Raw genomic sequence first — 12,680 nt, forward strand, 5'->3', positions numbered from 1 at the left:
GCCTTATAACCTTGAACTTTTGAATATATACAAAACGATAATACTAATAATGATCAGGATTTAATTCGTGCGTTGCTGCAAGAAGTATACGCAATGTGTATCTAACTAGTTGGGCGACCTGGCTTTGCGCCGGTTCTTCACCCTTGATTAACATTAATTACATAGCTAATTATTGCAAAAGTAATTATTTATCATTTTTTTTGTTTTCGTTTTGTCGAAGAAGGACCCAAAATAGTTATGTGATTGATTTGTAATAAGCGTGAAAATAATTATTCATCATTTTTTGTTTTAGTTTTCGTCTTGTCAAGAGAAAAGACCCACATGCTCAATCAATAAAGTGATACGTACAACAACGATTGGTACAAACTATTTAATAAAATAGGAAAAACTATATATATATATATATATATATATATATATATATATATATATATATATATATATATATATATATATATAGATATAGATATATAGATATAGATAGATAGATAGATAGATAGATAGTTATTAGATAGTAAAAAGCATGTGATCGATTTATAATGAATGAGAAGTTTTATGGTTAAATTCTAAAGTGTGAAAAATTTGTGATAAGTTTATAAAAACTATAGAGTTAAGTATTAAAAATGGTGGGGTTGAATTGTAATAAATATAAAGTTTGTTTTGTAAATTTGTGAAACTTATGAAGTTCGCTATTCATTTCACCTATGACTTTTAGATATATAGAGTAATGGTGCAACATGTTCATGAAGGTAATCAAAATTACAGTATAGCTTATATTCAATTAAAACTTGTTTTACTATTTATGATAATAATTTTTTAGTAGTAATATTTTTTATGCGTATACTATGTATTTTCGTATTGAAAAATATAACTCCATAGGAGATGACATACGTGTTGATGTGAAAAATGATTTCTCTACATACATTTATAATTACAATTCGCATATTGACGGACTACTAAAGTTATCAAAGAAGTTGATGAAATAAATTTCATGTAGGAAAAGTTTGCTTATTTTCAATTTTATTTGTGTTTATTATGTAACATTCGAAAAGTTCCGGGTTCGAGATATATCGACGTTCTCTACGTAGATGATATAAATTTTCATTGGTTAAATTTCTTTAATGTAAAATTAAATATATTAAATATTTAAGTAAACGTGTTTACAGGTATTTTATTGTTTGAGGAAAAATAGTCAAATAAAAAAAAAAAACTTTTAGAGGATACCGTTCATGTAGTATTGAGTAATACTAATATGTAATAATATGTTTGATGAATGAACTTTTATCATTTCAATTATTTGATAAGTGAATTTTCATCATTAAATTGTTAGATATATGAATTTTTTGTATTTGATTTTTGAAATAATAATATATAATTTGATGATTATTATATGGAGTTTTTTTATTTTAGTCCTTTTTGTTATAATTCAGTAGGCTTATAACTACCTTTAGTGGTTCTTGACTGTAGAAGGTATATAGAGATAGAGATACTGTAAAACGGAGAAAACAAAGGTTGAACAAAAGGTATGAGTAATTGGTTTTTTATTTATAGAAAAATGTACAATGAGATTTTGGTGGCATTTGGAATCTAGAGAGAGAGAGTGTGTTTTTGTTAACTAAAAAAATACATACAATAAACTCTAACTCAACACACCTATTTATACTCAAAAAAATATACTATGCAATATCTATAATAATAATAAAATTATCATCCAATTATTACTTTTATAACACTCCCCCTTGGATGATAATTTTATTAGTGAATAACTAGTACTGCCTCGTTAAAAACCTTGCTAAAGAAAACCCTTTGGGATAAAACTTTAGCTAAGGGAAAAAGAGTGCAGCATAGAGTTGACTCCCCCTCAAGTAGGCAACGCCTGAGTTGTTACATCTTCTGAACATGCCTCATGCCAATATTATGAACGTGTGTTCTGAAAATAGCAGTTGGAAGTGCTTTGGTGAAAAGGTCAGCAGAGTTTTTGCTGGACTGAACATATCTCATTTCAATCTGGTTGTCTTTAATGAGATTTTGAGTGTATGAGAAGAATCTAGGGGGTATGTGTTTTGTTCGGTCACTTTTGATATACCCTTCTTTCATCTGTGTTATGCAAGCTACATTATCTTCATAGATAGTTGTTGAACTTTTATTGCGTTCTAGTCCACAAGAATCAGTAATGAGTTGTGTCATTGATCTCAACCAAAAACATTCCCGACTGGCTTCATGTAATGCAATTACTTCGGCATGATTTGATGATGTTGCAACAAGTGTTTGTTTTTGAGAACGCCATGATATTGCGGTACCTCCATTTAGGAATACATATCCATTTTGAGATTTAGCTTTATGTGGATCAGATAAATAACCTGCATCTGCATAACCAACCAAATCTTGTTTTGATTCGTTAGAATAAAATAATCCTAAATCTGTAGTTCCTCGAAGGTATCGAAATATGTGTTTGATCCCATTCCAGTGTCTTTTGGTAGGAGCTGAGCTGAACCTTGCCAACAAATTAACTGCAAAAGAAATGTCAGGTCTTGTACAATTTGTAAGATACATAAGAGCTCCAATTGCACTAAGATATGGTACTTCTGGTCCCAGGATATCTTCATGATCTTCACAGGGACGAAATGGATCAGTGTCAACATTAAGTGATCTAACAACCATAGGAGTACTTAATGGTTTTGCCTTGTCCATATTAAAACGTTTTAAAATCTTTTCAGTATATGTTGTTTGATGTACAAGTAAACCATTAGGCATATGTTCAATTTGTAAACCAAGGCAATACTTGGTTTTTCCGAGATCTTTCATTTCAAATTCTTTCTTTAGAAGTTGAATGGCTTCATGGATCTCTTTATTTGTACCTATGATATTAAGATCATCAACATAAACAGCTATGATCACATATCCGGATGTTGTTTTCTTAATGAAAACACATGGGCAAATAAGATTATTGGTATACCCTTTGCTTATCAAGTAATCACTTAATCGTTTATACCACATGCGACCCGATTGTTTCAACCCATATAAAGACCTTTGTAACTTGATTGAGTACATTTCTTTGGGTTTTGCATTGGTTGCTTCTGATACCTTAAATCCTTCAGGTATCTTCATATATATATCACTATCAAGTGATCCATAAAGATAAGCAGTCACAACATCCATGAGATGCATTTCTAAATTTTCAGAAACTGCCAGGCTGATTAAGTATCTAAAAGTAATTGCATCCATAACAGGAGAATAAGTTTCCTCATAATCAATTCCCGGTCTTTGAGAAAAACCTTGAGCTACAAGTTTAGCTTTATACCTTGTAACTTCATTTTTCTCATTTCTTTTTCGCACAAAAACCCATCTATATCCCACAGGTTTTACATCTTTAGGTGTGAGAATGATAGATTCGAAAACTTTTCTTTTATTGAGTGATTCAAATTCAGCTCGTATTGCTCCTTTCCAATGATCCCAATCATGTCTATTTTGACATTCCATGACAGATTTTGGTTCTGGATCATCATCATCATTCATGATGTCATATGCAACATTATATGAAAATATCTCATCAAGATTTTTCATTTCATTTCGGTTCCATAATATTTTTGAATGTGCGTAATTGATTGAAAATTCCGTATTGACATCATCAATCTCCTCTGCAGAAGGAGTATTGATTTGTAGTTCTTCTTGAACACTTTCTTTTACCTCATTATCAGCTGATTTTCTTTTCCGAGGATTTTTATCTTTGGAACCAATTGGTCTCCCACGTTTCTGGCGTGGCAAAGACTCAAGAATAACATTATTGCCAGTTTTTGGAATTTCAATTCGAGCTGGAGCATTTGCTGCTGGTATATATGATTTAGTCACTCTTTTTGTATCTGTAAATGCATCAGGCAATTTATTTGCAAGTTCTTGCATATGCATTATTTTTTGAACTTCGATCTCGCATTCTTTTGTGCGAGGATCAAGATACATTAATTGAGGTTCACACCATGAAACATCATTTTCTTTATTTTTTATTTCTCCCCCTAATCTAGGGAATAATGTTTCATTAAAGTGACAATCAGCAAAACGTGCTGTAAAAACATCACCCGTCATGGGTTCAACATATCTTATTATTGAAGATGTTTCATATCCAACATATATTCCCATCCTTCTTTGAGGACCCATTTTAGTGCGTTGTGGTGGTGCGATAGGGACATAAACCGCACAACCAAATGTTCTAAGGTGGGAAATATTTGGCTGATGACCAAAAGCAAGTTGCAAAGGAGAATATGTATGACTTGCGCTTGGTCTAATGCGAATCAATGATGCAGCATGCAAAATTGCATGGCCCCATACAGATACTGGGAGTTTTGTTCGCATTATCAATGGTCTAGCTATTAGCTGCAATCGTTTAATTAATGATTCAGCTAAACCATTTTGTGTATGCACATGGGCAACGAGATGTTCAACAATAATCCCAATAGACATGCAAAAGTTATTAAATGCTTGAGACGTAAACTCACCGGCATTATCTAGTCTCACCCTTTTAATAGTATAATCAGGGAAATGTGCTCTCAATTTAATAATTTGAGCAAGAAATTTTGCAAATGCCATATTTCGACTTGATAATAGACAAACATGAGACCATCTACTAGATGCGTCTATTAGAACCATAAAATATCTAAATGGTCCACATGGTGGATGAATTGGTCCACATATATCACCTTGAATTCTTTCAAGAAACATTGGTGATTCTTTTTCAACCTTAAGAGGTGATGGTCTTATTATCAACTTTCCAAGTGAGCATGATGTACATGGGATAAGTGCATCATGAGGGATCCTTTGATCCGCCAATGGATGTCCATGTGTATTTTGTATTATTCTTTTCATCATTGTTGATCCTGGGTGACCTAATCTCTCATGCCACAAACTGATCATTACAGGATCACATAATTTTTCTTTAACTACCACATTTACTTCAGGTACATTTATATGTGTATAATGTAAACCAGAATGAAGTCTTGGTAGTTTTTCAATTACACGATTCTTATCAGTGATACTTAAATATTTTTCATTTTCTGTTGTCACTGACTGATAATCATATCCATTTTGGTATATGTCAGAGAAACTTAACAAATTTCTCTTTGACATGGGAGAAAATAAGGCATTATTTATCAGAAAATTCGTACCATTTGGTAACATGAATTTTGCCTTTCCCATTCCTTTTATTAAGTCCACAGGACCTGATATAGTATGTATAGTTCCTTCCGTTGCTTTCAAGTCTGTGAAATATTTTTTAGATTTGAGTATGGTGTGAGTGGCACCACTGTCTGCAATACAATTATCTCCACCATTTGACTGATTTTTTACTCCAGCAGTATACATCATGAACTTCAAAAAAAAATATGAGAAACAAATAATGAGTATATAATTCATCAATATATTACATTCAAAACATGTTACAAACGATAGGACATAATAAGAAAATATGTAGTAAACTAGATATGGTGTAGATTGAAAATCTACAACCATTTATTTAACGAGAACATATAATAGGATATCTATATATATATATATATATATATATATATATTAGAAATTTATTCATTAAAGTAGTCACAAGTTGGCTCAGTGATTTTTGTATCAAGGTCATCCACAAGATTTGCTTCTTTTCCTTTTTCCTTTAGGGATTCTTGATACCGATTAACAGAATGCTGATTTGTTCGGCAGTTTTTAGACCAGTGGCCAATTTTACCACATCGGTAACAAGAATCTTCAACATTCTTTGAAGAGCCTTCTTCAACATTGTGATTTGTGGGATTGTATGGTGTTTGGATTTTATAATTTTGTGGATTATTATTTCTTTGTCCACGACCACGACCACCACGACCACCACGACCACGACCACCACCACGACCATTACCATAAGGGTGATTTCGAACATAGTTATGATTTTTATTATTGTTATGGTAATTTCCATGATGATGGTTTTGGCCAATATGGCTACGACCTCTTCCACACCCTCGTCCATGTGCATTTCTTCTTTTATTATTATTATTATTATTGTTAATAGCATTAGCTTCAGGAAATGCTAGCGCACCGGTAGGACGAGATTCTTGATTTTTCATCAGTAATTCTTTATTAACTTCTGCAACTAAGAGATAAGTTTGAAGTTTGGAAAAAGTTTTATAATTCTGCAATCTTAAATTTTCTTGCACAGTTATATTTGCAGAATGCATTGTGGAGAAAGTTTTCTCCATCATATCAGCATCACTTATTTCTTGACCACAGAATTGAAGCTTTGAACGGATCTTGAACATGGCCGAGCTGTATTCACTTACCTTTTTGAAATCTTGGAACCTTAGATTTCTCCATTCTTCCCTCGCAGCTGGAAGTAATATTTCCTTTTGATTATCGAATCTACTCTTGATACTTTCCCATAAAACATGTGGATCTTTGATAGTGAGAAACATATGTTTTAAGGTGGTATCAATATGTTTGCGAATAAAAGCAATTGATTTTAATTTATCTTGATCGGAACAAGTATTATTTTCTTTTAAAGTTTCTAGAATACCCAATGATCCAAGATTTATTTCTACGTCCATAACCCATGATGTGTAGTTTGTTCCCGATACGTCTAAGGCATCAAACTCAAGCTTTGATAAGTTTGACATTTTCTATTTTCAGAAAGATGAACAACATAAATCATAATCATAATCATAATCATAATATTTTTTTTTTTCGTAGATAAATAACAACATGCAATTAGAATTAGTTTAGATTCATAAGTAGTAAACAAAGGAATAATGGTATGATTACAAATAATAAAATCATAAGGGAATATAGGTTCATATTATATTATATTATTAATGATATTATTATAATATATATTAAGTTATAATATATATTATTATAATATATTTTTCTTATTTTAACCTTTAAGATTTACTTTTAATAAAAATACAAACTACTTTTCTTATTTTAACTTTTAAGATTTACTTTTAATAAAAATACAAACTATTTTTTCTATTTTAACTTTTAAGATTTACTTTTAATAAAAATACAAACTACTTTTTCTATTTTAACTTTTAAGATTATAAATTTAAGAATAAACATTAGTATGCATGAAATAAATAATGATTAATTGCATAAGTAATCATAAATGTTAGATAACATATAAAGACCCCATCGTATTCGTATTGATCGGAATTAATCTCGACCCATGGTACCGTGTTGTCAAATGACGTGTTGCGTACATAAAGTACCGTGTTGTCAAATGACGTGTTGCGTACAATCATGAGGTCTTATTAACATAAATATAAATGTTAGTGAAGTTAATAAGAGTTAGATTACAGGAAATATAATTCAGGTGGTATAACCGACCATATATAACTTAAATAACATAAATATAAATGTTAGTGAACATAACTGTAAATGTTAGTATACATAAATAAATGTTAGATAACATAAATGTAAATGTTAGTATACATAAATAAATGTTAGATAACATAAATGTAAATTAGGCGACAGTGTCGACCATATATCATTTAGGTGGTATAACCGACCATATATTAGTTAGGTGGCAGAGCCAACCATATTTAGTATAAATGTTGAGATAATCGTGCTGATAACGTGTTATAATTCAGTAGGCTTATAACTACCTTTAGTGGTTCTTGACTGTAGAAGGTATATAGAGATAGAGATACTGTAAAACGGAGAAAACAAAGGTTGAACAAAAGGTATGAGTAATTGGTTTTTTATTTATAGAAAAATGTACAATGAGAGTTTGGTGGCATTTGGAATCTAGAGAGAGAGAGAGAGTGTTTTTGTTACTAAAAAAATACATACAATAAACTCTAACTCAACACACCTATTTATACTCAAAAAAATATACTATGCAATATCTATAATAATAATAAAATTATCATCCAATTATTACTTTTATAACACTTTTAAGATTTTGAACTTTCTTCGCTTGAGCATACTTGCGTTAGAGAACTTTATTAGACTTATAATATAGTATGGCTCGATGGATGGTGAACCTAACTTGTATTATTTATTTGTAAATAATTATTAATAGAAATAGAAATATAAATTAAAATTTTAGAAATGATCAGCTTATAATGTTGTCATTATCCAGCTTATTATGTTGTTAAAGCTTGTATTGTTAAATATTAATAGGGTCTTTTGTTAGATTATTAAAAAAAATCTTTAGTTGATGAATGTATTAGTATTCTATAACATGGTAATTCATACCTAATGTTGAATATTTGGTTTCGATGATTAGAAGATAAGATAACGTGTCATTCGATAGTTGATAACTTTGTGGTTTTCTTAATTGTTTTAGGTGGAAGATAATTCTCTTTTTTTTTTTTCAGATTTCATTTTCGTCGCTGGTCATTTTTTAAGTTTAAAAGATATTTTAGTAGTAATACAAAATTGAATTGTCGAGCAAAATTTTTCAGCACTTAAATGTCTTTTATAAAAACTGGTAGAAAAAATCTCTATTATACTTTCAATTTGAAATTTGATTTGGTAATGAACATTCAAAGTTATGTGGGTAAGAATAGATTCTGGATATGCAGGATCATTTAAGCTCAACAACATATTTTAAATATAAGTTCATGAGTTACTTAATATTCTAAAATGAAAATTCTTTAAACTAATATGTACACTTTTTTTTTTTTTTAATCATATTCTATGTGATGTGAGACACCCACAAATCAATTAGTTCTAACTGGACATATCAACACGTCTTTTTTTTTTTTTTTTTTGGATCCACTCTTTCTTGCCTGTACACGACAAATATTGAGCCTTACCTTCAGCCCAACTTATTAAACGTTACTTCTATATTAATCACATCCATAAACTAACAAATGGATGAAATACATCAAACCCACCATTAGTTGAGAATAACAAATACAACACTTCTTACGTCTATTTAAAAATTTAATAAATTGATAACCAACTTTACACATTTTAGTAGGATAAATAGTAATACTCAATTTTATATATGTAAAGTACAAGAAGGTAAAAAGTAGACATTCATTATTCTATTCTAGAATAAATGTAGTTGTTTCTCAATAAAAAGACACATTCCAACGCGTGTGTTGGATGGATTTTTTTCAGCAACACGCCCCGAAACACTATTAGCGTAGCGTATTAATGGGTTTGGTTTGACGACGTGCTAGTCAACGGCACTAAGGGAAAAGTAGCGTGTCAGGCGGTGTTTGATTGTCTCTAGTAGCATCTTCGAACGTGTAGTGACCCGAACTTTTCCATGTTTATATATAATAATTGAATTTGATAATTACATGATTAAGTGTTTCCAACATGTTAAGCAATCAAACTTGTTAAGACGTGATTAATTGAAATAGGTTTCATATAGACAATTGACCACCCAAGTTGACCGGTGATTCACGAACGTTAAAACTTGTAAAAACTATATGATGACATATATATGGTTACATATATAGTTAACATGATATTATGATAAGTAAGTATCTCATTAGGTATTTTAACAATGCGTTATATACATAAAAATGAGACTATTGAATTAAGAAACTCGAAAACGATATATATATATATATATATATATATATATATATATATATATATATATATATATATATATATATATATAACGATTATCGTTATAACAACGTCTTACTAAATACATATGAATCATAATAAGATATTGATACACTATGTTTAATCATGATAATGATAAGTAAACATGTCATTAAGTGTATTAACAATGAACTACATATGTAAAAACAAGACTACTAACTTAATGATTACGAAACGAGACATATATTAACGATTATCGTTGTAACAATATTTAACTGTATATATATCATATTAAGATATATTAATACATCATATTATCATGATAATATAATAACTTAACATCTCATTTGATATAATAAACAATGGGTTAACAACATTTAACAAGATCGTTAACCTAAAGGTTTCAAAACAACACTTACATGTAACGACTAACGATGACTTAACGACTCAGTTAAAATGTTTATACATGTAGTGTTTTAAAATGTATTCATACACTTTTGAAAGACTTCAAGACACTTATCAAAGTACTTCTACTTAACAAAAATGCTTACAATTACATCTTCATTCATTTTCATCAACAATTCTACTCATATGCACTCGTATTTGTACTCGTACAATACATAGCTTCTAAATGTGTTTACTATTGGTATATACACTTCAATGATCAGCTCTTAGCAGCCCATGTGAGTCACCTAACCATGAGGGAACCATCATTTAACATCTAGCATGAAATATCTCACAAAATTACAAACTAATGGAGCCTATATGGAGAGTGTAAGTTCACGTGAATGATGTAGCTCACAAACACATTCACTTTGCAATTTTCTTGAATCAAATTACTCTCTCTCAAGTGTTCTTCCTTTGTTCTAAGTGTTCTTCATCATCTTCAACAAAATCTAGCTCAATCTAGTTCATAAATCCATACATAAACCAAGTTATAAATCAACTACTCAAGAACACACCAACAACACTTGCAAGTTTGCTAGCTTACTTCCAATCTTGCAAATCCACTTTGAGTGATCATCCAACCTCAAGAAATCTTTCTTATTTACAGTAAGATATCTTTCTAATATAAGGTAATACTCATATTCAAACTTTGATTCAATTTCTATAACTTTAACAATCTTATTTCGAGTGGAACTCTTACTTGAACTTGTTTTCGTGTCATGATTTTGCTTCAAGAACTTTCAAGCCATCCAAGGATCCTTTGAAGCTAGATCTATTTTTCTCATTTCCAGTAGGTTTATCCACAAAACCTAAGGTAGTAATGATGTTCATAACATCATTCGATTCATATATATAAAGCTACCTTATTCGAAGGTTTAAACTTGTAATCACTAGAACATAATTTAGTTAATTCTAAACTTGTTCGCAAACAAAAGTTAATCCTTCTAACTTGACTTTTAAAATCAACTAAACACATGTTCTATATCTATATGATATGCTAACTTAATGATTTAAAACCTGAAAACACGAAAAATACCGTAAAACCGGATATACGCCGTTGTAGTAACATCGCGGGCTGTTTTGGGTTAGTTAATTAAAAACTATGATAAACTTTGATTTAAAAGTTGTTCTTCTGGGAAAATAATTTTTATTATGAACATGAAACTATATCCAAAAATTATGGTTAAACCCAAAGTGGAAGTATGTTTTCCAAAATGGTCATCTAGACGTCGTTCTTTCGACTGAAATGACTACCTTTACAGAAATGACTTGTAAGCTGTATTTCCGACTATAAACTTATACTTTTTCTGTTTAGATTCATAAACTTAAGTTCAATATGAAACCATAGCAACTTGAATCACTCAAAACGGATTTAAAACGAAGAAGTTATGGGTAAAACAAGATTGGATAATTTTTCTTGTTGTAGCTACGTGAAAATTGGTAACAAATCTATATTAATCATATCCTAGCTAACTCATATTGTATTATACATGTATTCTATTATATTATGTAATATTGAGATACCATAGACACGAATACAATGTTTTGACATATCATATCGACCCATATATATATATATTTCGGAACAACCATAGACACTCTATATGCAGTAATGTTGGAGTTAACTATACAGGGTTGAGGTTGATTCCAAAATATTATATACTTTGAGTTGTGATCTAACCTGAGGCTTGTATACACGAGGTCATGGATTAATTCGAGATAATATATATTGCTTTATTTCTGTACATCTAACTGTGGACAACTAGTTGTAGGTTACTAACGATGACAGCTGACTTAATAAACTTAAAACATTAAAACGTATTAAAAATGTTATAAATATATTTTGAACATACTTTGATATATATGTACATATTTTTTATTGGTTCATGAATCGACCAGTGGTCAAGTCTTAGTTCCCGATGAAGTAAAAATATGTGAAAGTGAGTTATAGTCCCACTTTTAAAATCTAATATTTTTGGGATGAGAATACATGCAGCTCTTTAAATGTTTTACAAAATAGACACAAGTACATGAAACTACTTTATATGGTTGAATGATCGAAGCCGAATATGCCCTTTTTGCTTGGTAGCCTAAGAATTAGGGAACATCACTAATTTTGAGAATTAGTGCACGCCAAATTGACGTGAATCCTAAAGATAGATCTATTGGGCCTAACAAACCCCATCCAAAGTACCAGATGCTTTAGTACTTTGAGTTTTATATCATGTCCGATGGATGTCCCGGAATGATGGGGATATTCTTATATGCATCTTGTTATTGTCGGTTACCAGGTGTTCACCATATGAATGATTTTTATCTCTATGTATGGGATGTATATTGAAATATGAAATCTTGTGGTCTATTTTTACGATTTGATAAATATATAGGTTAAACCTATAACTCACCAATATTTTTGTTGACGTTTAAAGCATGTTTATTCTCAGGTGATTATTAAGAGCTTCCGCTGTTGCATGCTAATATATGGACAAGATTTGGAGTCAGCATGCTTGTATAATATTGTTTAAAACTGCATTCGAAATTTACTTTGTTGTAACATATTAATATTGTAAATCAATATGTATTGGTAGTGTGTAAGTGTGATATTTTAGATTATCATTTCTGATAATCTAGGTGGTGTCCTTTAAACCTTGTCGATAAAATAAAGGTTATGGTTTGTTTTAAAAACGAATGCAGTC

The sequence above is a fragment of the Rutidosis leptorrhynchoides genome, chromosome 6 (genome assembly GCF_046630445.1).
Source record: "Rutidosis leptorrhynchoides isolate AG116_Rl617_1_P2 chromosome 6, CSIRO_AGI_Rlap_v1, whole genome shotgun sequence".
In the NCBI taxonomy this organism is placed as follows: Eukaryota; Viridiplantae; Streptophyta; class Magnoliopsida; order Asterales; family Asteraceae; genus Rutidosis; species Rutidosis leptorrhynchoides.